Raw genomic sequence first — 27,641 nt, forward strand, 5'->3', positions numbered from 1 at the left:
GTTAATTTAGGTAGATTTAAGTAATTTGACTTTTATAGTACTTTTGAAAAAATTCCTAAGGGAAGTTGGATGAGATTCTTTCAGTAATTACACAAAATGTGGTGAGTATCTGGGAGATATTTAAACCAAGAACAGATAATATGAAAATGAGAACACCTCTCAATAGGTTAGATGTAGGTTAGAGCTACAGCATCACATAACTTTTCTAATGAGGTGTTGGAATACCAAATTAGGAAACTGAGAGAGACTCCAAATATTCTATTCTGATATTTTACATCTGCAAGTGGGAGTGTAACTTGCTGATAGGTAATAAGATTCTTAAAAACTTTAAGCTTCTAAATCAGCAATTTCATTTCCATTTCTCCATTCTAAGAGAAAATACAAAATCCAGAAAATTGCTCTATGCATAAAGATGTTCACCATAGTATTAGCTATATAAAAATGTGGAAACAATTTAAATGTCTGAAAATAGGGAAATGATTAAAACAATCAGGCTAAATATCATGTATATAAGTATTGTATAAGCAAGCTATTGTGAGAAGTTTAATGGGGAAATGTTTCTACAAAGGTAAAAATATATAAGATTATATATAAATTATTACTTTATATAACACAGTTATTGAAAAAAACACTGGAAGGAAATATTTATTTGAACCATGTAAAGTTAATTTTGGCCTATAGAAGGACTATTTTGAATGGTTTAACCTAATACATGAATATTTTGGGGAAGTGGTAAAATTTTTAGCAATATTCTCTTTCTATGAAGTTTTTGTAATTTTCTGTTTTACAGAAACATATTTTTATTATAAGGAATTTTTAATAGAAAATAACTTAGTCATCTAAAAAAGGAACTGTTCTAATTTAGGCAAAATTTAAAAAGAATAAATTAGATTTCCATTTCTGGCAGTTTTACAAACTTGATATTCTGCAAAGCCTTACACTACAGAATAATCCCAGATACTATATAAAGTGTTTGGAAAAACTATTCATTACATGGTTGAGCTGGCAACAGAGTAAGGAAATCCCCAGCACTCAAACATGAAACAAAAGCATAAATCCTGGGAGAAAAGTCCATGACTGCTTTCTGGGCACCTGTGGATTTCTGGTGATCCAGAGATTATGTTTTAATGGCCTCATAGGTAGCAGGGAACAAATATTGGTGTCCATATAATGTAAGGAGTCACATAAAAGACCTGCATGTGAAGCCAAGACCATACCTAACAAAAAGGGCCACATCTTCAGTGAACAGTGAACTAGAGGTAAATCCTAATTTACATGGGAAATTTTCTTATTTTATCTTAAAAGAAAATTATTAGAAAATAATAGGTTTAAAGGTGGATTCCAGAAGCAGGTATAAATCTTATGAGGGTGAAAGAACTCTCAACTTCATGCCTCTAAGAATTCATTAAGATAAAAGTATATCAGGTAAACAACTCAACAGTTAAACATTACAAAACAGATGTGGGAACAAGAAACATGGCTGAGAATCAGCAGAAATACCCAACAGTTGAAACAAATAAACAAATATCAAACATACAAAGACTTATGATATTCAAATATTCAAATATAGAATAGAGAAAGAGCATATTTTATAAGTTTAAAGGAACATAAAACAGTACTGAAAGTATGAGTTTAGAGACTCTCAGTGATGATAAAGCACATTTGAAGAAGAAATTATAGACTTGAAAAGCATAATTGAAATAAACTCAGTTAGTTTTAAAAGCAGATTCCATACAACTCAAGAGAAGGACTGAATTATAGGATGACCCTACAGAAATGACCAGATGCATACCAATGTCAAAGATATGGTAACCATGAAGGAGACATCAAAAATCATGGATCATAACATGAAAGCAAATGTCCAACATACATGTAATCAGAGTTACAGAAGGAGTGGCCATGAAAATGAAAAATGGGTAATATTCTAAGAGATAACAGTGAAAAATTTCCAAAACTGATAAAAGACACACATCCTATGATTTAGGAATCACTAAGTTCCAAGCAGGAAAGATGCAAACATTATATGTATATCTATATCTATATATCTAGTTACATTGCAGTGAAGCTGCAAAATAGCAAAGGAAAAGAAATTTAATGTGTAGTCAGAGAGAAAAAGCAGATTAGAAACAGATAACAAAGACAAAAATGAAAAATAGCATATAGTGTTATACTGTTTTCAAAGTCTGAGAGAAAATAAATGTAAACACAGCAAAACTGTCTTTTAAGAATGTGAGTATAATGAAGACATTCTCAGGAAAACAAAAAAACTGTTTACCATCAAATATGGTGTTTATTACCAACAGTAGAGTAACTACTGAAGAATACACTTCAAGAAGAATGAAAATGATCCCAGAGGGAAGGTCTGAGAAGGAAGAAAGAAAGGATAGTGAAGAAAGGAGTGAACATGTGGGTAAATCTAGATAAATATTTATTGTATAAAACAGTATTTAAAACAACAATGACAATAATAATGTTTAATTTGTGGAATATGAAAACAATTTTGAATACAAGTAAAATATTTCCTGATAATAGCATGTAAGTTGGAGCAACTAATATTAAAGCATTTTAGACTTTAATATGTTTACATGTTAAAATTTCTAAACAGCTACTGAAATAATAGAAATACAGTGTAAACTTCCAAATGAATAAAGGTTAAAAAAAAGAAAAATAACAAAAACCTTAAGCAATCCAAAAGATGGCAATGAAAAATATAAACAAAAAAAGCAGGGCAAATAAAAGGGCAAAAATAAGGTGGTAAAGAGAAATTCAATACATCAACAATCTCAGTAAATATCAATGAACTAAACTTTTCAGTTAGAAGGTTAAGTTTGTCTGACTGGATTTAAAAAAGATCTAACTCTATGTTGTTTATAAGAGACTTGCACAAAGTATAAGGATATAAAAATTGAAAGTAAAATGCTGGAAGAAGATATACCAGAAAATAATAATGAAAAGTAAATTGGTGTGGTAATGGGAACTTCAGACAAAATAAGACTTTAAAACAAGAATCACTACTAGAAATAAAAATATCCGCTATATAATGGTAAAAGGTTGAATTCCCTTGGAATAACAGTTCAAAACATTCATGCACATAATTACATACCTTCAAAACATATAAGGTAAATACTAAAAACTATAAGAAAAAGAGAAAAATCTACCATTATTATAACCAATATTAAAAAAATTCTCAGCAATTGATTAATCAAGCAGAACAATCAATAACTTAGAATAAAGGACATTTGCCCACCACTATCAACAAACTTGATATATTGACTCTCACACCAAACAATTAGAGAAAACCATTCTTTTCAAGCATTCATTGAACATTTATGAAAACTAACCAGAATTTAGACTCATCAAATTTTAGAGAATTCTTATCATGCAGACTATGTTCTGTGATAACAATGCAATTAACTTAGAAATATTTTACAGAAAGATTACTAAACCACACCATGCATTTGAAAATTTTAAGGCTAAATAACTCATGGGACAGATAAAAATCATAATGAAATTTGGGAAATACTTTGATTGAAAGTGAAAATATTACATATTAAATATTTGGAATGCAGATAAAGCAGTACTTAAATACTTGTATTAGAAAAGAATGATTGAAGATTAATAAGCTAACACTACAACTCAAAAATTAAATTAAAAATAGCAAGAGAGACAAAGGGCATTACATAATTATGACAATCCAACAAGAGAATATAACACTTGTAAACATTTATGCACCCAACATAGGAGCACCTAAATATATAGAGCAAATGTTAACAGAAATAAAAAAGATAAATTGACAGTAATAGTGGAGACTTTAATACCCCACTTATGGTAATGGATCCAGACAGAAAATCACTAAGAAAACACTGGTCTTAAGTGCCACATTAGACTAGATAGACAATAGATACATGCAGAACATTCCATCCCCAACCAGCATAATACACATTCTTTTCGAGTCCACAGGGAACATTCTCCAGAAGAGGTCAAAAGTTAGGCCACAAAACAAGTCTCAGTAAATTGAAGAAGATTGAAATCACATCAAGAATCTTTTCCAATTACAATGGTAGAAACTAGAAGTCAACTACAAAAAGAAAACTGAATAAAATAAAAATATGTGGAGTCTAAACAATATGCTACTAGACAATTAATGGTCAATGAAGACATCAAGAGGAAAATAAAATAACTTTGAAACAAACAAGAAGAGAAAATATACCCTTCCAAAATCTATGGGATGCAGCAAAAGCAGTTCTAAGAGGGAAGTTTATAGCAATACAGGCCGACCTCAAGAAGCATGAAAAATCTCTAACAATCTAACCTTACCCCTAAGAGGACTAGAAAAAAAAAAGAATAAACAAAGCCCAAAGTTAGCAGAAGGAAGGAAATAAAAAAGGTCAGAGTGGAAATAAAAAATAGAGACTAAATAACTAGATAACATCAATAGAACTAAAAGCTTGTCCTTTGAAAAGATAAACAAAATTTACAAACCTCTGGCCAGACTTATCAAGAAGAAAGAGTCAGAGCCCAAATAAAATCAGAAATGAAAGATGAAAAGTTACAGTTGATACCATAGAAAAACAAAGTATCATAATAGACTACTATGAGCAGTTATACACCAACAAATTGGAAAACCTAGAAGAAATGAATAAATTACTAGAAACATACAACCTACCAAGACTAAATCAGGAAGAAACAGAAAATCTAAATAGAACAATTACTAGTAATGAAACTGAGTCAGTAACTCAAAAAATCCCAATAAACAAAAGTCTAGGAGCAGATGGCTTCATAGGTGAATTCTACCAAATATTTAAAGAAGAGTTAATACCTATCCTTCTCAAACTATTCTAAAAATAATTGAAGGGGAGGAAACAGTTCCAAAATCATTCCATGAGGCCAGAGTTACCCTGATAGCAAAACCAGACGGACACCACACACAGAGAAAATTACAGGCCATAGGTACAAAAATCCTCAACAAAATATTAGCAAACAGAGTTTAACAGTACATTAAAAGGATCATACATCATGATCAAGTGGGATTTATGCCAGGAATGCAAGGGTGGTTCAACAACCACAGATGAATCAACATAATAGACAATATTAACAAAACAAAGGATAAATATCATTGATCATCTCAATAGATGCAGAAAAAGCATTTGTCAAAATTCAACACAATTCATGATAAAAACTCTTAACAAAGTGGGTATAGCGGAACATACTGCAACAAAATAAAGGCCACACTCAATGATCAATGAGTAACATCATACTCAATGACAAAAAGCTAAAAGCATTTCCTGTAAGTTCAGAAACAAGACAAGGATGCCCACTCTCACCACTTTTACTATAGAAGTCCTAGCCACAGCAGTCAGACAAGAAAAAGAAACAACATCCAAATTGGAAAGAAAGAAGTAAAACTGTCAATATTTACAGATGACATGATACTATAAACAGGAAACCCTAAAGACTCCACCAAAAACTATTGGAACTAATAAGTGAATTCAGCAAAGTTGCAGGATACAAATTAACATACAGAAATCTGTTGCACTTGTATACACTAACAAAGAACTATCAAAAATAGAAATTAGGAAAACAATTACACTTACAATTGCACCAACTTAAATACCTCAGAGTAAATTTAACCAAGGAGGTGAAAGACCTGTACTCTGAAAGCTATGGCATTGATGAAAAAAATTAAAGATGACAAAAATAGATGGAAATTTATACTGTTCTCATGGATTGGAAAAATTAATATTGTTAAAATGCCCATACTACCAAAAGCAATATAAAGATACAGTGCAATCCCTATCAAGATACCAACTGCATTTTTAATAGAAAAAACCACAAATAGACCTAAAATTTGTATGGAACCACAAAAGACTCTGAATTGCTAAGGCAATCTTGAAAAAAAAGTACAAAATTGGTATCACACTCCCTGACTTTGAACTATACTGCAAAACTATAGTAATCGAAACAGTATGGCACTGGCGTAAAAGCAGACACATAGATCAATACAACAGAAATAAACCCATTCACATATGGCAAATTAATCTACAGCAAAGGTGGTAAGACTATACAATGGGGAAAATATAGTCTCTTCAATAAATGATGTTGGGAAAATAGGAATAGCTACATGCAAAAGAATGAATCTGGACCACTATTTTACACCATATACAAAAATTAACTCAAAATGGAATAAAGACTTGAATGGAAAACCTGAAACTACTAAACTTCTAGAAGAAAACATAGGCAGTCAGCTCTTTGACTTTGGTCTTAGCATATTTTGGGGGATCTATCTCCTTAGGCAAGGGCAACAAAAGCAAAAATAAGCAATGGGACTACATCAAACTGAATTTTTTTTAAGTGAAGGAAACCAGCAGCAAAACAAAGAGGCAACCTCATGAATGGGAGAAAATATTTGCAAATCACATGTCTGATAAGAGGTTAATATCTGGAATATATAAAGAACTTATACAACTTAATATCAAAAACCCCAAACAATCCAATTTTAAAAATTGTCAAAAGACCTGAACAGACATTTTTCCAAAGAGGACATACAACTGGCCAACAGGTACATGAAAAGGTCCCCAACATTATTAATCATCAGGGAAATGCATATCAAAATCACAATGAGATATCACCTCACAGCTGTGAGAATGGCTGCTATCAAAAAGAAAAAAACAAAAACAAGTGTTGGCGAGGATGTGGAGAAAAATGAACCCTCATTCACTGTTGGTGAGAATGTAAATTGGTGCAGCCACTATAGAAAACAGTATGGAGTTTCCTCAAAAAATTAAAAATAGAACTATCATATGACCCAGCAATTCCACTTCTGGGTATTTATTTGAAGAAAGTGAAAATGTTAATTTGAAAAAGAAAATGAAAATGCTAATTTGAAAATGCTAACTTATTTGAAGAAAATGAAAATGCTAATATGCAATGCTATGTTTATTGCACCATTATTTACAATAGCAAAGATATGAAAACAACCTAAATGTCCATCAATAGGTGAATGGATAAAGAAGATATGGTACATGTATATAATATAATGAAATATTAGTCAGCCATTATAAACATTTGTGAAAACATGAATAGACCTAAAGGGTATTATGCTAATTGAAATGAGTCAGACAGAGAAAGGCAAATACCATATATCATTTATATGTGGTATCTAAAAAACAAAACAAATTAATAAATAAAACAAAACAGAAACAGATTCATAGATAGAACAAACTGAGATGGAGATAGAGGGAAGATGAGCAAAATAGGTGAAGGACATTAAGAGGCACAAACTTCCAGTTATAAAGTAAATAAGTCACGGGGATTTGATATGCAGGATAGGGAATATAGTCAATAATATTGTAATGACTTTAAATGGTGACAGATGGTAACTAGACTTACAATGGTGATCATCTCATAATGTATATAAATGTCAAATCACTATGTTGTACACCTGAAACTAACATAACATTGTATGTAAACTATACTTCAGTAAAAAAGAAACTAAAAATAACAATAAAGTAAGAAATGGAGAAAATGAAATAATCAGGATAAAAGTAGAAATGAAAGAAATAAATGAAATAGAAAGCAAGGAGAATCAACTAAGTTGGGTTTTTGTGAAGTGACAAAATTGCTCAATGTCCGGTAAGATTGATTTAAAAATGAGATAGGCATCAAAAAACCTATATTATAAATAAAAAAGGAGGATGTAACTTCAGATGCAAAAGAACTTAAAAAGATAATGGGATATTATATACAACTTATGCCAATCCATTAAAAGATTAGATGAGGGCTTCCCTGGTGGCGCAGTGGTTGAGAGTCCACTTGCCGATGCAGGGGACACGGGTTCGTGCCCCGGTCCAGGAAGATCCCACATGCCGTGGAGCAGCTGGGCCCGTGAGCCATGGCTGCTGAGCCTGCGCATCCGGAGCCTGTGCTCTGCAATGGGAGAGGCCACAACAGTGAGAGGCCCGTGTACCGCAAAAAAAAAAAAAAAAAAGATTAGATGAAATGGGCAAATTACTTGAAAAAATATAACATATCAAAATCAACAGAAAAGAGAAAGCCTGAATAGTCACATTACCATAAAATAATTTTAATCAGTGTAAGTTTAAAATCTTCTCACAAAGAGAATGCTAGGGTCAGATGATTTTACAAGCAAATTCTTTCATATACTTTCAAATATTTAAATAACAGGTATTTCTACAAAATTTTCTAGGAAATAAGAAAAGAGAGAATACTCCCACCTTAATTTATGAGGCTATTAAACCTCATTATCAAATCCAGACAATGATGGTATGAAAAAGGTCAATTACAAGACAATCTCATTCACTAATATAGATACAAAAATTCTAAAGGAAATAATAGGCAAATAAAATCCAATGAATATACATCATTACTAAGATGGTTTCCTAATTATGAAGTTAATTCAATAATAGAGAATCACCATATTAACAGATTAAAGAAGAAAATGATATAATCATCTTAATATATGGAAAATAAAAGAATAATTAAAATTCCCAGTCCATTAACTATTTTAAAATATCTTAGTAAACTAGAAATAAAAAAGAACATCTTTGATCTGCTAGGTGATATCTACAAAAGAACTACATAAGATTTATTTAAATCATGACATGTCAAAACATTCCCTTTAAAATCAGAAACAAAACAGTAGTTCACTGTCAGCCCTAACCAACACAGTAAAAGAAGAAAAATAAATAAAAGGTATACAGTTTGTAAAGGAAGAAACAAAACTGTCATCACTGTGGTTTACAAAATTATCCACACAGAAGATACACTGACAATTTCTTTTGAATTAATAAGAGAGTTTAGCAAAGGTGCTGGATATATGTCAATTGCATATATACAATCAGGAATAAGTAGTCAGAAAATATATATATTTAAAAGGTGTTATTTACAATGACAACAGAAATAAAGTACTAGAAATAAATCTAATAGATGTGCAGAATTGTTAAAGAGAAGGTTATGATAATCTATTGAATGATATTAATAAGACCTAAATAAATTAAAAATATGACAGTATACTGAAAGATATTAACAAGATCTAGACAAAAGACACTTCATCTTTTCATGGAGAGAGAAAGACTCAATATCACAAAAATACCAATTCTCAAATCTCTAGATTCATTGCAATTACAGTCAAAATTTCAGTAATATTTTTCATAGAACTTGACAAATGGGGTGTGAGGGACACTTCTTACGATATGGCCTCTGGTACATGTAAAATTTTTAAATATGAGAAGGTATTTTCTATTTTAAAAATTTACATTTACCATAAATAAATTGTAGTAGACAGCCTCTAAGATGGCTGCCAATGATCCCCGCTTCCTCATATCTTGTGTGATCCCCTCCCCTTGGGGTGGACTGGACTTAATGACTCTTTTCTAATGGATAGAATATGGGAGACATGATGGGATGTCACTTCTGTGGCTTCTGCCTCAGGTGCTGGCTCTCACTCTCTCTGGATTGCTTGCTCTGGAGGAAGCCAGCTTCTACATCTCCAGGCAGCCCTGTGGAGAGGCCAGAGTGACTGAACTTGGACATGGATCTTCTGAGGCTTGTCAACAGCCACATGAGGGAAATTGAAGGTGACTCCTCCCCAGGTCAAGTTTTGAGATGACTATCCAGCTCTTGCCCACAGCTTGAGCATGAGAGACCCTGAGCCAGAGGCCCCCAGCTAAGCCTGTCCAGGATTCCTGATCCACAAAAACTGTGAGATAAGTATGAGTTGTTTCCAGCCACTAATGGAATAATTTGTTCTATAGCAATAGATACCTAAAACAAAGTATATTGATAAACATAAAAAATACATAAACAGAATAACAAAGGGCCATGAATAGCTGAGACTCTTCTGAAGAAAAACAAAGTAGGAGGACTTAGCCTAGCTGATATCAAGATTTATTACAAACCTATAGTTAATTACAGCCGTGTGTTTTTGGTGTAGAGAATTAAGTCAATGGAATAGAATAGCAAAAATAGAAGCTGATTCACACCTGTTTGGAAGCTTAAATCTTATAAAGCTGGCATTGCAGCTAGGATGGCCAGGATGACAAGGGTGGGACTTGGGGATATTGGGGGCAATAGTTATTTCCCAAATGGTATAAAAATATTAATATTTAACAAAGAGTATGTCACAACTGTGTGAATCATCTGACTGCCACCCTGGTTTCTTTCTTCTCACCTAATTTGAGGTAAGTGGGTCTGCTCATTCAACTAGCTAAGGCAGTGATTCACTGTATTGACCCTGAGGTTAGCACAAGAAAGGGCTCAGCTCCTCCAAGAAAGTTTTCCTGAATTTCAGTTCCGGGCTCAGTTCTTGTCTTTGATTTGAGAGAGCACTTTATACATAACTCCACTACAGCACATACTTTGCTTATTAAGATGTTAAGAAAGATCATGAACTGGGAAACAAGATTGGCTGGATTTAAGTAATGGGCAAAAGACTTAATCTCAGTTTTCTCACAATAAAATAGGGATGATAAGAATTGTCTTCTGCCTCCAAGTTCTTGTGAGAATTGAAAGTTTTGTTCATACAAAATGAAACAAAATGTTTGAAACACCCAAAATATTTGAAACATTTATTTCAAACATTATTTTCAAATATTTGAAAAAAGAAGATAGTGGTGAAGCATAGCATTCCAGGTAGGAGAAATAGTATTTTCAACATTTCAAAGGTCGTTTTGGGGGTATCTTCAGATAGTTCAGCACAATTAGAGAATAAAGTGTGAGTTGGGAAAGGGGAGAGACAAACTGGATAGTATGAATGGCTACATTATGGAAGTTCTTGCATGGCACACCATGGAATTTGGACTTTTTCTTGAGACTAGGTCATTGAAGACATTTAAGCAGAGGAGTGATATAATCAGATCTGAATTTTAGAGAGATCAATGGTCACAGTGGGAGGAATCATTTATAAGAGGGGAGTTAACCTGGGAGGGAAGATTACCTGGGAACCGCTCAGTCATTCTCTGCTTCAGCCACTTGGCTTGTAGTTATTCAGCTATTGCCTTTGTGCACCTTCTCCTATAGAGAAACATCATAGTGCTTTAAAAATCTTTTCAATTTTTTTCCCTTTCCCTCCCCACTTGGTGACTCTATGTGCTTCATGTGGGCATTCCATTATTTTCCTTAATTTTCAGAGTACATAATCACTAAACTTTCCATAATTTACTCTAAGTTTCTTTCCATTAATGTCCAACCCAGTGTCTTTTGCTCAGTGGATCACACACATTTTTCCAAATTTTGCTTCACTGAAGTTTAATGCCTTATTTTTTCCATTTCTGGGACACTCCTTAGACTTAATGGGAAAAATGAAGCAGCACATTCAAAGACCCATTTGGCTGCCATGCAACCCTGTTGATTTACCATCAATAAGTAAACAGAAACTCTGCTTCTTAAAAAAAAATCCATGCTTGAGATCTTTCTTTTTAAAACAACTCTCAGACGAAAATTGTACCATGTGCCTTTGCAGATCCTCTTTGGAGCTTCCACTTATCTATTCTTGGTACCTCTAGTCCCAGCATACAAACAAGAGGGGCTCAAAAGCACCGTGACACTCCCCTTCCCAACAGACATGGCCCACATCCCTCTCCATCCACACACCTGCTACTCCCTAAGCTAACATCCTCTTACTGTAACCCTATTTGAGAAACTCTCTGTGTGAAACCAGTGGGTGTGGAAATAGCAGGTGACTCCATTTCAGCAGTTTGGGTGACCAGAGAAGAATTATTGCTTCCTTCACTTTGTGGCTCTGGTAAGTGCCCAAGAGGTGTAGTCAAAAAATCAACACATTACTAATCCAGCAGGACTAACTCCAGCTGTTTAACATGGCCCAGCTCAAATGTCACATCCTCGGTGATGCCTTCCCTGACCCCCTTCCTCTCCTAGTCACAGTTTCACTGTGCCCTTTGCACTCCCATAGCCCTTTGTTCAAACTACTACTAGTATAGCATTTATCACCACTGTTATTTTCACTTTTTGAAAATTGCATTTGGGTATGGTAGAGGGACGAGAGAATAGATTTTCAAGGAGAAAAACTCTGGATGCCCATTGTATTATGCTACACTCAGGTCTGTGACTTTGAGTAAGTAAATACCCTCTTTGAACCTCAGTTTTCTTGTCTGTAAAAGAGATTGTAGGATTAAAGAAGAGAAGATAATGCCTATATCACAGTACCTGGCCTCCAGCAGATATTTAACAAATATCAGTTCTCTTTCTTTTCCCTTCCTGTTTAGAGGTGGACCTGTCTGTCTCTCCCACTAGACCATAAAGCCTTCTGGGGAGACACTTTGACTTATGAATCTTTCTAGCACCTAGTACAGTGTCCAATCCAGGTGTTCAATGCAAATGTGTTGGCTGCTGGATGAAAGGAATGCCATGTTGAACCCTGGAAAACTTGGCCCAACTTGTTGGCCAGCATCCTCTAACAATGCCTGTGGACCTCTGGTTTGGGTTACCTCATTATTGTATCCAAGCTCTTGATTTGTGGGTGATGAAATGAGACAGGGAAGCTTAAGTAAGTCCATATAGTCTTTGAACTTAAGATAGGTAAATGTAGACTCCTTGTTAAAGTTCCTACTCTTTGGAAAGCTGTGAGTTGTAAATTAGAGGGCCTGCTTTACTTGGAGAAAAAATAATTGGGACTAAACCTTGAAGGCATTGGAGTTATTTGGGGAAGGTTTTTAGTATAATTGAGGTATTCCCTCAGGAATGGTCCTGCAATACAAAAACGGATTCATGATCAAGGCCTCTTGGTGTTCTTCTGTGGAAAAGCACATGCTTTTGGCCGAAGGGAAAAAAAAAAAAAAACGAACTTGGCCAGTACTGTACTGCTTTAAAGTCCTTTCAATATCTGAATTAATTCCATGTCACCACACTTAGCTTCAAGCCAATGTTTCATGTGGCCCATGTCCTGGTGCACTTACTGCACGGGGTATGCAGTAAGGTAAGTTGATGGCAATCCCCATGTAAGATATCAATCATACAGATACATGATGTTGATGATTTGTGAATACTTTGTGCTTATTGGACATCTTTTTCTTTTGACCATCTCCTCCATGACACTTTCCAGATCAGTGCCCTGTTTGGATCTCTATAAAAATCTGGCATTCCCCATCTTTCCAGTCAAGTCAACACCCACTATAAGCCAAACATTGTTCTAGGTATTGGGGATAGAGTGAGAAGCAAGATGGACAAAGCTCCTGCCCTCAGGCAGCTTACATCTTAGTGCACCTCTAAACTCCTTTTATTTACTCCTATTTTTGGTGTTTTGGCTTTCATTTCCTCACCTTCAGTTTATCTATCTATGAATTCTATTATGTGCCTCTGGCACACCCCATTTTGCTTTTTTAAGGTTTTTGACTTCTCTTTACCCTTTGATGGTCTATTTATTTTTTTAAGCTACGATATGGTCATAAACTTTCAGAGCTAGATGAGCTTTGAGCCCACATAGTCCAACAGTAAGCCACAGAGATGTATTGATTTGTCCTCTCACATAACGACCCGCTGGTAGGTGGAACCCAGCACTGACTGCCAGTTCATTGCTTTTCATTATCCATTACACTGCCTCCCTGATTTCCTACCCAGTTTTCTCATGCCTACCCTTATGCAGATTTCCTTTATTCAGCAAAATTTATGAATTCCAATTTCATGCCAGGCCCTGCTCTATCTACTGGGGAGGCAAAGACATAAATCAAATCATTTCTATAAGATCATAGTCTTCCTTCTCTTTGCTTATTCCTTTCACTTTATTGTAAATATCTTCATATTCTAAGAAGATTTGCTGGTTCCTTAAATATCCCTGCCAAATTTCTCAGTTTTTTATTTTAGATATTTTTCAACTTTAAATTTCACTTATTTTTATTTACACATAAATATGTCCTCTATTGATTCTCTTTTAGATTTGTCATTCTACATGGTAAATAGCTTTATATAAATAAGAATTCTTCAATTAGACTTCTCTTACAGATTGTTCCTAAATCTTATATTTCAGACAGTCACCTTTCATGTTTCCTAGCTAACACAGATGCAATTCCTTCTTACAATCAAGTGACTCATGGGCACGTAGCAGTGGTTTCAACCTTGACCCCATAGTGGATTCCCCTGAAGGGGGCTTTTAAAAATACTGATGCTGGGACCCCACCCCAAACAAATTAATTTAGAATATCTGGAGCCAGGGTCTAGACAGGTACAGTTAAAAAAAGCTCCCATAGGATCCTAACATGCTGCCATGGAGAACCACTGGTTTATAGGATAAGTATAATTTCCTTCCATAATTGTCCTCTTCCCCTTTTCTTTGGGGGCAGTAATATTTTATATACTAGCTCTTTTCCTACAATTCAAAGCCATAATTTGACTAGAAATGACATAATTTTCAAACTTTCATTAACCACTATACCCCATATACCTGTATTCCCAGACCGATCTGTACGAAGAGCCCCTAAAGCAGTGTCTTTTCAACTTTTTTTCTCATTCTGAAACATTGACTCTTCTTTTCTCCTCTTGGGCTCTGTACATGTGCACTATTTAAATCCCAACTTAAATCCCAACTATTTAAATGTCCAACTTGAAGGCACATTTTCTCCATATTTGTACTCTTCACATTTTATTTAATCTTTTTGGCTCTGCTTTGATTGACCCCCTTCCTTTTGTGCTTTGCTGTCTCAAGCTTAGTATTACTGCTCTCTTTCTATAGATTTGGAATTTAGGTTTTCTACAGTGGGCTGCTGTTTTATTTTTATCATTTTAATTTTTGCCCCTTTCATTCATTTCCCCAAAACTCTCCTGCCCCATTTTCTTTTATTGAAATTCCTTCTTTTGAAGCCAGGATTTTTATCTCCAGGGTTTTGACATCCAAAAAGAAATCATTTCCTGATTTTCTTCACTGTTCTCTTGCTGCATGTTGTTTACTCCCAATAATTTTATATTTTCTTCTTAATTTCAAAACTTGAAATACACATTCATCTATACTCTCCCTTTTGTCTCATCTGAAACCCATTCTTCAGTCACCTTTCAATCTTACCTAACTACATAACTCTTCTTCCCTGTTTCTTATACTTGTATGACTTCTCCAGCTATGCATATAACACATGACCCCCTAAAATTGCTACATTCAAAATTACTGGAAAATACCTAACTCTCTCCTCTCCTCATCACAGATCTCATCCACAATCATATTTTTTCTCATTCAAATTCCTAGTCTGTTACTTTCAGTAGGACTGTTCATTCATCACCTTATCTGTTTAATTATGCCACATATTTGCTTTTATACACTCTCATTCATTCTTTAAGTAAGTGAGCTTGGGATTCAAAACTGCCTAGAAAACTGCCACATAGTTATTTCCATGAGTGCAGATGCTTTCTCTCCTTGGTACGATTCTCTAAGCAAATTCTGGATCTCTGTTTCTCTGGGAGTCACTACTAAGTCCTAACTATAGGTGATTTGATTACCGCAAATGCTCAGGCACATCCTGTAGTCAGTCCTGTAAGGTCACTACTGAAATAGACACTACATTTAATCTTGTCTACATCATCTTGTTCTTTATTTGGACTTACGTGGATTTCTCTCAATCAGTTTTTGGTTTCACAGGGTATCTTTCTTCTGCCCTTTGTCTGTGTTCCTCTATTGATGATTGCTTCCTGTGTGAAATTGGTGGGCTGGCTGCCACTGACTCACAGCTGCACAAACTAATTCATCCCTGGAGCTTGGCATCCATGGGCATTTACACATTGTTTTTCCTGTTCACTCTACTCAGAGCTGCCAATATGGCAGTTGCCTCGGATTCCTTCTGCTTTTCCTCACTAGCATATGGTATGGTTTGACCTGGTGAAGTTGAGTTTCAGTTTTACTGAGAAAAGACGTACTCTAATGTAAACTGAACACAGAAAGTGACAGAACAGAGACCTCCACTCTTACTTATTCAACAGCTCTTTGTGTTAAGCCAGGCAGTTTACTAGTATATGCTGCAGTAAGATTTTAGCTCTGACCCCAAGGAACTTTCAGATTAATGGAAGAGCCAGGAAAGCATTCCCATAATTAAAGTATATCAGCAAATATACCTTAATTATTAGAAAAGGTAAAATAATCTATTGCTAAAGAGGACAGGCTTTGAAGTCAGACAGACCTGCACTTGAATTTGGACCTCACCACCAGCTTGGCCTGGGGCATGTTCCTTAATGTTTCGTCATCTCTTCCTCTTGTCTGTAAAAGGATTCTAACTAACAGTTCTTTCAACATAAATTTGTCATGAGGATTAAATGAATTAATAGAGGTTATGTGCTTAGCCCAATGCTTAGCTCTTAATAAGTGCTCAGGAAATATTGGTTTTATGTGGTATTTACAGGCTGCTAGGGGAGCACAATGGGAGAGTCAAGGAAGATTTCTGGGGAGAAGTGACACGACTTGAGTTTTGAGAGACAAGCACTGGTGATAGCTAAATGAAGTGAAGAAAAGTAATTCTTTAAAAAATGTTTTTAAATTGAAGTATAGTTGATTTACAATGTTGTATTAGTTTCAGGTGTACAGCAAAGTTACTCAGTTATATATATATATATATATATATATATATATATATATTCAGTTTTATATATACTTTTTCAGATTCTTTTCTCTTATAGGTTATTACAAAATATTTAGTATATTTCTCTGTGCCATATAGTAGGCCCTTGTTGGTTATCTATGTTATATACAGTAGAGTGTATATGTTAATCCCAAATTCCTAATTTATCCATCACCCCCCCTTTCCCCCTTTGGCAACCATAAGTTTGTTTTCTATGTCTGTGGCTCTAAGGAAAAGGAATTCTAAGGAGAGGGGGCAGCACATGCAAAGGTATGGAGGTGTGAAATAATATGATGAATGTGTGAACCCCAAGTAGTCCACTGTGTATGGCTGAAGCAGAATAATCCATGGCTGGAGGAAGGGAAAGATGATGACTGAAGCAAATAAAATATTAGAACTCATTTCAGCAGAAGAAATTCTGCAGAAAAAACATATCACTCTCTACATAAGTGCCAAGATATATGAGGGAGATGCAACCTCAAACTTTCAAAGACATCTGAGAAGACCTTCCACTGAGATAGGAGGCAGAAAGAACTGCAGAATGAAAAAGAGATGATGGGGCAGAAATGATGGCATCCTGACACGCAGTTAGAAACGTGTCATACAAAAGACAATGGTGTCTTGTCCAAAGGGTCAGAAACTTGCAACCTGTACATTTCCTACAGATCCATGACCCCAAAGCCCATCTCCATCTACCACCACATTAAACTTTTTGACAGTCCCTCTCCCTGTTTGTTATCAGACACATAAGTATGTAGCTTAAGATCTTAATGAAAGAGCAGAGAAACTTGGTGCTATGACACCTGAACCCAGCAGCTGTGGGTGAATGACCTGCAGACAGAAAAGCAATACTCCTTGTCCAAGCAACATAGACATGGCTGTGCTGTGTCCTGTAGACACCCAGGGTTGAATTTGTGCAACCATTGCCAGAAAAGCACACCACACCCACATGTCAAAACAAACATGATATCCAGGGGAGGAAAATCAAGGTTTCAGTTGTTTCTTTTCTTCCCTCTCCAAATCCCAAGAATCCAGTGAGTTTTAATAACACTTCTAAAATGTCAGGAGAAAAACTCTTACTTTTAGAAAAGTTGGAATCACCAAGGGGGTCTTTTTTGCAGAGTCTAGTTTCACTCTAGGCCCCCTCGGGGATGGTATGAGGTGCAGGTGTGCCTTGCTTTAAGAAAATACAATGAAAAAAAAATCAAGCATAGATTAGAGACTTTAGGAAGTGATTATTCATATTGTAATATAGGTTTTTAATTTTATCTGAATCATAAGTTTGCTTTAAAACAGCAGTCCCTCTCCTGTGAAGCACTGCCCATTTTCATATTGCTAATTTCGTAGAGTTGGAGAGAGAGTGTTGAGAAATTTAGTGTTCAAGGATTAAATAATTATTTTTATTTATGGAAGACATATCAAAAACAAAGGCTAAGCATTTATGAAATGTTGGGAGCCATTGAGAAAGGAAATAATTATGTTTTAAGTATTTATTATGTGTAAGGCACTTTACATATGTTATGGGGATAAAATTTATTAAAGCGTAATTCCAATTTCACTTCCTTCTTTTCTCTGCCTGAGTTTTTGCAACTTCTCTCATCCTCTCTCCTGTATGAAGAGATCTGAATCTGTGGTCATTTTCTTGATTTTTAAATAGAGCATCAGGAAAGTGGGTAGAGAGAGACAAGACTGGATGGTTCAGGGGGAAGGGTGGAAAGGACTATGAGAACAAGAGCTGATATGGACCAAGGAGAGCTTGGTGATGTGTAAACTAATGGGGGACTTGAATGGGGATTCTCAAGAAGCTATGGGCTATGAGAAAACTGTATTTTATGAAGTCATACTTTAAGTTTTGAATTGAATTTCCTTTATGTTCTTCAAGAGATGCCTGGACTATGCTACTTTGAATGTGAAATTTTACTGACTCCATGCAATAAGAGGCATATTTGATCTCATTCAATCTTGCAATAACCATATTGAAGTGGGCATTTTATTTTCATTATACAGATGAGAAGACTGAGTTACAAAGATGTTCAGAGACTTGACTAAACCACACAGCTCGACTATGCAGAGCTTGGATTTGAAAATAAGTTTGTTTCCAGTATTAAAAAGACAGGAGATAACAAGTATTGGCAAGGGTGTGAAGAAAGGGAACCCTTGTACACTTGGTGGGAATGTAAATTGGTACAGCCATTATGGAAAACAGGAAGGAGGTTCCTCAAAAAATTAAAAATAGAACCTCCATACAATCCATACAATCTAGCAATCCTACTTCTGGGTATACATCCAAAGCAAATGAAATCAGGATCTAGAAGAGGTTATCTGCACTCCCATGTTCACTGAAGCATTATTCACAAGGGCTGAGATATGTAAACAGCCTAACTGTCTATGGACAGATGAATGGATAAAGAAAATGTGGCATATACATACAATGGAATATTATTTAGCCATAAAAAGAAGGAAATTTGCCATCTGGAGCAACATGGATGAACCTGGAAGGTGTTATGCTAAATGATATTAGCCAGACACCAAAAGACAAATACTGTATGATCTCATTTATATGTGAAATCTAAAAATATAAAACTCATAGAAGAGAGAATAGAATGGTAGTTACCAGGGGCTGGGGCCCAGGGAAATGGGGAAATGTCAGTCAAAGGGTACAAACTTTTGGCTATAAGATGAATAAGTTATATGGAGCTAATGTACATCATGGGTCTATAGTTAATTATACTGTATTATATACTTGAAATTTGCTGAGAGAGTAGATCTTAAGTGTTCTCACCAAACACATACACACACAAATGGTAACTCTGTGAGGTGATGGAAGTGTTAATTAACTTGCATGTGGTAATAATTTCACAACGTATACATATGTTAAGTATACATATGTTATATGTTATATATGTTAAGTATACATATGTTGTCACACTGTACACCTTAAAAAATCATGTTGTATAACCTAAATAGATACAATTTTTATTTGTTAATTATACCGCAATAAAGCTGGGGGGGAAACTCTAGAACACTAAAAAAAAACCAAGTAAAAATAGGCCTTTTCTTATGTTATCTTTATGCAGTCATGTCAACTACCCTTCCTTATTTTCTGGGATTTCTTCTTTTTTGTCTTTTCTCTATTCATTTAGGAAATAATAATCCTGATTTAATTCTGCATGTGATTATCCTTAAGTTATTCAAAAGTATCTTTTCTGTTAAACAAAGTAGAAAATGTATGTACTGTATTTTGATTATTTTCTGTGTAAAATGAATATTTTAACATGTTTTTCCTCCTATCACCACCCTACATCTTCCTTTGCCTACTCTTAAGTTTGTATAATTTTATGAGTATATTTGTTTTATCTATATTCTCTTTTAATAATCATTTTTGATATTCACATCAAATTTTATCAGCTGTAATTCTTAGTTCACCTATGTAAATATAGAGCTGTTTCCTCCATATTCTGGCATTAAGCTGCTTGACAGTCAAATCACTGTCCTACCTTTCAGTGCTATATCTTTGTCTTTTAATGTGTTTTCATAACATTTTTAATGGAAGGGTGAGCAGAAGAAGAGGGAAATGTAATAGAACTAAATATACATATTTCATAAGAGAAAGGTAATAGATAAATCAATAAATAGCAATATAATCTTATTGTAAAAGAAATGGCTAAAGTATTTAAAAGTAATAACTTGGGGGATGGTAAAGGTGAGATAAAAGCTACTGTTTTGTGCTACATACATTTTAATATGATTTATAAAGTAGCCATGTGCATACATTTTTTAAATAAATAGTGATATATGTGCCAAAGTCCTGGTCTAGACAATAAACATGGAATAAAAGTGGATGAATATGTGGTACACGCTCTTCCCCCACCCCCCCCTCTGAGAAGTACACAATCCTCAGATCTGGGGGTGGGGGAGAGTTGGAAAACACTAGGATATGGTGAATGTCCTCAAGAACCAATCCTTGCAACCTGCCCTTCTCCTATGCTGGACTGAATCCCAGGGGACGGCCATAGAAGCCCCAGACAGATTTGGGGATCCAAATATCGAGGAGTTCTACGTTCCACTTCTTTTTTTTTTTTCTTTTTTTTTTTTTTTGCGGTACGCGGGCCTCTCACTGTTGTGGCCTCTCCCGTTGCAGAGCACAGGCTCCGGACGCGCAGGCTCAGCGGCCATGGCTCACGGGCCCAGCCTCTCTGCGGCATGTGGGATCTTCCCCGACCGGGGCACAAACCCGTGTCCCCTGCCTCGGCAGGCGGACTCTCAACCACTGCGCCACCAGGGAAGCCCTCCACTTCTTGTTAGGGTCTTGGGAGGCAGCAAGACCCCATAGTTCCTTGTGCCTCTACGGATTAGAAAACAGAAGCACCAAGGCAGACTAACTTGAGGCAAAACCACAGATCCTCCTTATCCCTTAATGCGGTGCAGGGACAGCAGATTCTTTCCATGGGACTGACATTGTCCAGCATCTGAGAATGAGGCTGGAAGACCTGCAGGATGGAGTTGCCCATAGTAGATGTGGTGTGAACCATAAGACGAGGGGCCGGATAGGAACAAGGACATCTCAGGTGTGGCTGCTGTGGAGAGGGGATGATGACTAAAGACTAGATAGAACCACATACATCTCCGCAGATGCCTCTGTGGAACTGATCATGAACGACATCCAGGAGACCCCTCTGGATGAACTGCTGCCATGTAAATCCCTGTGGAGCTTGGATACCTCACCCCACCACACTCTCAGGGAGATGCCAGGAGAAATGCTTAAGTGAATTGTCAGAATCCATGGTTAGAAACAAAGAAACAACTCTGGTTAACATAAGCATTAAAGGAATTTATGGTAAGGATACCAGAGAATTCTCAGAAACAGTGGGCTCAAGAAAAAGGGTGAATTACCTCCAGCCAAAACCACAGCACAGGAAGTTTTGGTGAGATGTGGATAACACCACCACTGCATCACCCCTGTCAGAAATGGACACAGGACATCACTGCTTTCAACCTCTGCCACTCCCAGAATAGGACTTTGGATGCCATTGCTGCTGCTGCTGCCAGAATAAATTCTCTGCTGTCCCTCACTTCCTGTTCACTGTTGATTTGATGTACTGGGTGAGGCTAGCCTGTTGGCCAACATCAACCATGTGCCCATCTCCAGCTGCTTGGGTTTGATCCAGAAGGAATGGTCCCCATTCCCATTTATTGTAGCATCTCCCACCCCCTGCCCCACTCAAAGGAAAAAGGTTCACACTCATACTGTCAAATATGACCACATCCATCACTTTTGACTGAGAATACTTTGAATCAACCTGATTTACCTGGAACGGACTACATTTAATTAGATTGTCTAAATTCAACCATAGAAAAAGGTAAACTTACATTTTCACACACCTGAGCTTTGGTCTGAGGAGTTCATATCTACATCACTCAGTCACATGAATAACACCTTGCCTGTGCACATGCATACCCCGTTTAATCATCACAACCACCCTGGACTGCATTATTAGCCCACTAACCTGACTTGAAAGTTAGGAAGCTAAGGGTCAGGAAGTTAAGAGAATTTTTCACACCAGTAAGTGGCAGAGCCAATATCCAATCTTGAGGCTTAGGTTTGCCTAAAGCCCTGAAGCCTTTTGAAACATAACACTGTGATTTATTCTCAAGATGCTAGAGCCAGATGGTTACTAAATTAGACTTTCTAGATCATTTTTTTTCTGAACTCCTGTCCTTAGCGTGATGTCATTTTCTTCTTCTGTTAGACCTAAAAGAGGAGTCTGTGTACATGTCTGAAATGCTGCATGTCTCCTCCAACTATGATACTGAAATCTAATAAAGCCTGCAGAATTCATCCTTTTTGGGTCACAGTCCGGTGCCACCAGAGAAACAGAATTAATCAGAAACAAAGAGCGAGGTATTAATTTGCCTACTCACCACATTTTCCCACCCCAAGCTCCTTTCTTTCTCTTGCACTGCCTGAGTAGGAAGGGATGAGTGAAGAAGAAGGCATTTTCCAAGTAATCTTGTCTGCTGTGCTTCATCCTGACTGCACTTGGAGACATCAGGAATTCCCCACTCCTTTACCTCCCCTTAGCTGAGCAGAGTATTTAGGGGGCAGGAAATGTTTAAGAGTAGAACTGTAATAGGTGTAAGTAAGAAACATATCTATTTTCCATTAAGGAGATTCACTTCTCTGTGGGGGTTGTTATAGGACTAGGTCAGGAGGATGCTTGGGGCTGTCTGGTATCTTTTCTGCCTGGGTGGGCATTGCCCATCCCCTTGCAGCTCCCTCTGTGGAGCAGGTAGTCTCTTCTTCCAAACCTGCCTTCCTCTGATGGAGTCAGGTTGATTGGAGGCCTTGGTTTTAAGTAGTGACACAATAGAGTAATAATGGTGAATTTTTGTTTTCAGGACATTGGAAAATGGAGGAAGGAGCATTGTGCCCATGTATTTTACAGCTGTTCAATAAGGCTGTTCCCATGGTGAATTGCAGAGTAATTATATTTTATGGCAAAAATAACATCTTTGTGGGTTTCCCACACAACGTGGTTATCTGTTACTCAATCAACCCAATCCTAGCATAGGGTCTCACCCAGGGTCACCCTGTAGTAAACATTCGATGAATGGAAGAATGAAAACTCTAAAGGCTTAGAAACAGATGTAAATCCCTAGAGTCTGACAAATTGGATTTAGAGTAGACTAAGAAGGTTCAGTGTGTAATGTCAATGAAAAACAGTTGGCAACCTGTTGCAACTCTTCATGTGTTTTCTGAGTGGCCTTCCTTCCTCCTTCCCTCCTTTCTTTCTCTCTCTTTTTTCTTTCTTTCTTTCCTTTCATCACAGCAATTTTCAAGCACCAAGTAAAGAGAGTTGTCTATTGAATCCCCATGCATGTATCACCCAGCTTTATTAACCATCCAATTTTCTGCTTCGTTATTCTCAACCCCCTCTTTCTTCACACATTTTTGGAAGTATTTTAAATCAAAACCAAGACATTTCACCCCAGATTACTCCACCCACCATTATTTTAGTATGTCTCTCCAACAGAAGATGTTTTATAAATCTACAGCAACAATCACACACACGCCCCCCCCCCAAATTAATAAGTCTGTAATGCCATCTAATAGTTAACTTGTGTTTGACTTTTATCTCTTCTAGGCTTCCTGTAAGATTTTTTTCTTAAATGTTAATTTGTGGCTTAAGACTGGTGCTTTCCTACTCTTCATGGTTACCTCTAACACCTTTCCCTTCAAACTCCAATTGAGCACTTATAATTGTTAAGTGAATAATTTCTGTCTCTATTAATTCACTCAAGGAGCGAGCACTTAAAATGCACTCACCATTATGAAAGGCTCTGGAGCTACCATGGTAAGATAGGGTCCTTGGCCACAAGGATCTTACAGTTCCAAGGGGTATATGGCCAGTTGGATGTCCCTCGAACACTTCACACTCAGCATGATAAAATCAATCTCATCCTAAAAGGCCAGCTCTAAGTTTCTGAAGTCTGATGGTGACCTCACCATTCTTCATGCTTCCCAGGCTCCACACTACTGACTCTTTTTCTTCATCCTGTCAGTTCCAAACCTGACTGTTTGTCTTCTGAAATGTTTTCTATATCCATCTATTTTTTTCCTCCAGGAAAGCATTTTTCTGTAATGAAGAAACTGTGATTGTGTTGAACTGTGTAAGAATTTACAAGGGTTCTGCCTTCTCAGTTGGGGCAAACTGAGAGGGAGTTAGCAGAGCTCCAAGGGTCTGGAGTCCAATGTTTTTCCGGGAGAGGCTTCATATGAAGTGGGTCCAAGGATACGATGTCAGGATGGAGATGCAACAGCACGGTGGAAGGAGCTTGAAAAACAGTACCATGCATCCCATATGACAGGCATGGCAAGTAGGGAATGGGCAAAAAGGACGTAAAGCTGTGACCAGGAGTTTTGGGAGTGAGATAGGGCAGGTTGGAGGCATGACTCTTTTTGGTCCATTTGGCACTTCATTTGGAAGCAGAGAATCAGTGTTTGATTGCCTGCTTTACCTAACTGCCATGTATCAAATTACTTCAAATTTCACAGCTTCAAACAAAATTCTTTTATTATTTAACAATTTTGCAGGTCAGAAGTCCAGGCAGCTTGGCTGTGTTCTCTGCTCAAGGTCTCACGAGGCTCATGTACAGCTAATGGCCACCAGGGGTCTTATTTGGAGGCTGGGGAAATCAGCCTTCATTTCTATAACCCCTCTCAGGCTATCAAATAGAGAAAAAGACCATCTTCAAATGATCGCGATGATTTCTACTCTCTGCAGTTTTCTTCACTGTGGCATTGATCCTAACAGCAGACATAATCCTTCTCCCTTTTTCCTCAGCTTGAACAATGGTTTAATCTTCTTACTTAAGAGCTCATGCCCTCTGTTTATGAAAACACACACACACACACACACACACAATTTTTTTTATAGGTTTGAGAAGACTAATGCTTTGCGTGTGTGTGAATGTGTGTTTTTATTTAAATTAAATTCTTGTAACTTCATGACCTCACCCCACTGAAGATTGAGATGCTAAGACCCTTGCCTTTTCTCATGGATCTCAGGGTCATCTGAAATATTTAGTGTATTTCATACATGATCACATCAACAATGAACTATCTAACTGGTTTTCAAGAAGGCTTTTCTTACTTAGTTTACAAAAATTATAAAAAATAAATCTCCTACTATTAGACTCATCATATACTTCCCAGGCTCTCCTACTGACCACTTTTTCTCAAAAGACTCAGGAGTTTGCTAATTGTAATGTTTATTTCTGAGGTTAGGGTGTGAAAATGAGGATTTTCAACAGGCTATGGATTATATCAACCATGGAAGTAGACATTCATTAACATACTGCTCAGAAGAAGAAAACAACCCTCAGTTTTCTTTCAAACCAATGGGGACACTGTTATCTTTTCTTAATATGGGATTGTAATTAGTACCTATTTATTTCTTAGTATTTTAGGAAAAAAATTCCCCTCAGCCTCTTTTAGGATCCAATAGTTAGCCTGTGTAAGATTTGAAAAATAATACGTTTGCTGGAAATTAGAATCTGATCCAGTACCTTGAAAATCAATAGCAATCTTGGAGAAAGAGTTCTTAGAAAAACCATAACAAATGCTTGCATATATTAAAAGATAAGATTCACAGGGCTAAGTACTACTATCTGATCAAAGTGAGATGACCAAATTGACTTCTGTAATTTAAGGTTAATTTTCCAACCCAGAATCCATTTGACCTAGTGTTGACTTAAATAGATAGTGCCCTGAAGAAAACTCTTCACTCTAAAAATTATTTAACCTTAACCTTCTGCTATTTTAAAATTTATGTTCCATTTTCTCCAGTACTTGAATTGGCAAAGGAGGAGGGTGGGATGGAATTAGTGCACCTGTGTTTCCATCTTTCCTCTCTTCCTCTTTCCCTTAGCAGATCCAGACAAGATAAAACAGTGTGGTAGGAATACCTGGCCTATAGTTGGTGCTCAGTAAGTAGTTTTTGAATACATAAATGAATGGATGAATGAATGAAGGTAGCACAAAAGCAAGGAAGCTGAATTCTTACGGAGTGGGTTTTATCCTCTATAAGGCAGCAGGTGATTTGCAGGAGCCAAGAACAGAACAGCTGCTTCCCATCACCTTCCCCCAAACTCCAGCAGTGGGTGTTGCTGTGACCTCAGCCTTGCTGGCACTTACTGTACAGGGAGGACGTGCAAGTTCAGAAATCTTATGAAATAAAGTCAAGAAAATTTACAGGATGCCTGCGGGGTAGGGGGTACCAAAAAAGACCAAATGGGAGTTTATGTAGTGACTGTACCAGTAAAATGTTCCCCTGGTGCCTGGCTGTGAAGTCTAGAATTTGGCTCCTAATGTCATCAAGGGTGACACATGTTATTAATGGCACTGCCTTCTGGAATCCACTTGATTCTTGCAAAATTCTCTCTCTGTCTTTCTGTCTCTCTCCTTTTCCCCCCCTGACCCCACTCTCTCGCTTTCCCTTTCATTTTCCCTCCCTCCATTTCTTGCTCACACTCTCCATCTTTCCATGGTGGTGATGGACAAGTTTAGAGAAGACAGCTTCATTTAGGGTCTGCTGAGGTGGAGGGCCAGTTTCTCCTGTGACAGGCACATTCATGAACTCAGAGTCATACTCCAAGGACATCTAAAGATGATTCAGCATCAGCATGAGGCACTTTGGGTTTTTTGGCAATTTCTAAGCTACCGGGGAGGGGGGACAAAAAGGGTGGAAATGAATCACTTCATGTAAATAAAACTTCAATAGTACTTTTCTGGGAAAAAAACAGAAAAAACCCCATCACAGAAATGACAGTCTCTGTGCCAAGAGGGAAGTGAGTAAGGAGCAGTTTGAACATGAACCAAGTCACTTCCTGGAGTAGCCTGGTCTTGCCCATGGACAAAAAAATGGGATTATTTATGCAGGAAAAGTGAGGAAGACAAATATGTGAATAAATATCATAATGAGACATAATCAAGAGTTGTCATAAGAGATGATAAAGCAGCTAGACAGGAAGAGGTTAAGGAATGTCCTTCCTCCTAGAACTTTAAGATAAGGTTGTGGAATTATTATTGTTGTTATTATTATCATTTTCAGAGAAAATTTGCAGTGGCCAGGGTGTGCTCCTTGTCCTGATAGGGCTGGTTGGGGTTTTGATTTGTTCAAACTCTTTGGTCACTTGAGCTGTATTGTAAGACAATATTTCAAGGGCTGTCCTGAAATATTTGAAACTGACAAGGCCCCAAAGCCCTCACTGTGAGTTCTACAGCTTTCACCAGATATGCCCCCCACCCAGTGGAAAAGGCTCCTCACCTAGCTCATTCTTCCATCAGCCATATCAGTTGCAGTCCACTCGATCCTCAACCTAACAGGCTGTGCTTTCCTGCTAGTTGGGAAAATTATTCTAATAGACCATGGGAACCAGGGGGCACCTCACCCTCTTGATACTACAGGGCCTGTCTCCCACAGCCCCTGGTTCTTTAGCCTATTACCAAGTGCAACTCCTGCGTGGCCCCACCTGGCATGCAGTGTCCTCCCCCAGGCTGTGAGTACATGTGAT

At 36.8% G+C, this 27,641-nt stretch overlaps 1 pseudogene across 1 annotated transcript in view; it reads right to left on the minus strand.

The window, feature by feature from the left end:
* The window catches only part of LOC308630022 (protein Z-dependent protease inhibitor-like), a 33,286-nt pseudogene extending 6,558 nt beyond the window's left edge, over nt 1–26,728 (minus strand). The window contains exon 1 of the transcript in view: nt 26,597–26,728. The product of the transcript in view is annotated as a protein Z-dependent protease inhibitor-like (transcript). The remainder of the gene's footprint in view (nt 1–26,596) is intronic.
* Between the last annotated feature and the right edge of the window lie 913 nt (nt 26,729–27,641).

The sequence above is a fragment of the Mesoplodon bidens genome (genome assembly GCF_964165515.1).
Source record: "Mesoplodon bidens genome assembly, chromosome: 16".
Classification (NCBI taxonomy): domain Eukaryota; kingdom Metazoa; phylum Chordata; class Mammalia; order Artiodactyla; family Ziphiidae; genus Mesoplodon; species Mesoplodon bidens.